General features: G+C 51.0%; 1 protein-coding gene across 1 annotated transcript in view; it reads left to right on the forward strand.

Annotated features, from left to right (window-relative positions):
- Positions 1-302: 302 nt before the first annotated feature.
- The window catches only part of RETREG2 (reticulophagy regulator family member 2), a 5,295-nt gene continuing 3,904 nt past the window's right edge, over positions 303-1,693 (forward strand). The window contains exons 1-3 of the mRNA XM_044667565.1: positions 303-545; positions 729-759; positions 1,352-1,487. The gene's annotated coding sequence lies outside the window, so the exon portion shown is untranslated. The remainder of the gene's footprint in view (positions 546-728; positions 760-1,351; positions 1,488-1,693) is intronic.

A 1,693-nucleotide genomic window follows, 5' to 3' on the forward strand; every position in this document is an offset into this window, starting at 1 on the left:
CGGCCGAGGCGGAGGAGAAGGCGGCGGCCGAGGCGGTGGGACGCCTGGCCACGGCGCTATGGCTGCGGCTCCGGGGCTGGGAGGCGGTGCTGGCGGCGGCGCAGCGGCTGCTGGTGTGGGAAAGGCCGCTACACAGCCTCGTCTCTGCCGCCGCGATCAACGGCCTCTTCTGGTAACGGCCACAGCCGCCGCCGCCGCCGCCGCCGCCGCCGGGAGCGGAGGGCCGGGAAGGGGCGGGGCCGGCGCGCGGGAGGGGCGGGGCCGGGGGCGGGCCCCGATGCTCTGCTGGGGGTCGAGGCTGAGGCGGCGGGTTCGGTATGATAGAGTATGGGAAAGAAAGGGGGTGGGAAACAGGACACCCCCGTGGGTAGGGGGCCGGGAGTGCAGCTGTTCGCCCCTCTCCTTACCTCGATGTGAGCTGGCTGTCTCTTTCCCAAGGTTGCTGTCCTCCTCATCTCTTCGACCATTCTTTCTACTCAGCGTCTCGCTTTTGGGCTACCTGCTGCTAGATCTCTGGCAGCCCCACTTTTTGGCTGACTTTTCAGGTGAGCAATAGATAGACGAGAGGGAATGTGCACACAGATTTCTGAAAACCCTCCAGTATCTTTAGCCCTGTCCCCAGTATCTTTAGCCCTGACCTAGCTTGCCACCCGAAATCATGCTGGAAGGGGTAGAGGGTCAGTCTCCATCTCCCTGCTCACTGATCCCTGCCCCTCCTCTCTTTATAGCTTCATCCCCAGAAGAGACACACTCTGACAGGTAAGTACAAGTTACCACGTTTATATCCGGTCCAGAGAAACCCTAAACTTTTCTTTATGATTTCACAGGCTTAAGGGATTGGGAGGGGGGGGAAGATTGTTCAAGATTTAGGAAAGACATGTTGAAGCTTCTTGGACTAGGTATATGCCCATACAGAGTTAACAGTGGTATTTAGCACAAAGTTTCCTTTGTCACAGTCTTAAGTGTAAATTTTTGAGACTCCTTGGGGCAGGGAATAGGATGCTATGGGCTTTCTGCCATAATATCAGGACATTCCCCTAAGGGAAGTGGACTCCATTATTTTAGAAAGAAGACTTCATTGAAATCCTTAGAAACAAGAGTGTTCAGCCTTTTTTGCTTTGTGGACCCAATCTGAGGAAAGCTATGGAACTCTTCACAGAATATTGTTTTTAAGCATACAAAATAAATACCATGAATTGTAATGGAAACTTTAAATATGGTTATCAAAATATCTTTTTTTTAAAGTTTACAGACTCTAGGTTAAGAACTTTTGTCTTAAAAGGAAGTCAGGGCTAGAGTGCCTAGGCAGCTGGTGCCTGAGACTTCCAGGCATCATGTCATGTCTCCCCAGTGAGAGTGCAGGGCCAGGCGCCCGGCCTCACCTGCTGAGTGTACCTGAATTGTGTCGATACCTGGCTGAGAGCTGGCTCACCTTCCAGATTCATCTTCAAGAGTTGCTGCAGTACAAGAGGCAGAACCCAGCCCAGGTAAACCTCCCAGGCCACTTTCCCATGCCATGCTCTGTACCAAGAGAGAGGAATAAGGTCTGTCACCTGGTTGGAGGCCCTGCATAGAACTCTTTTTTTTTTTTTTTTTTTTTTAATTTTATTTTATTTTATTTTATTTTTTTTTACATTTATTAATATTCATTTTTAACATGGTTACATGATTCATGCTCCTCCTTTCCCCTTCA

This window comes from Gracilinanus agilis, chromosome 3 (genome assembly GCF_016433145.1).
Source record: "Gracilinanus agilis isolate LMUSP501 chromosome 3, AgileGrace, whole genome shotgun sequence".
NCBI classification, from domain to species: Eukaryota; Metazoa; Chordata; class Mammalia; order Didelphimorphia; family Didelphidae; genus Gracilinanus; species Gracilinanus agilis.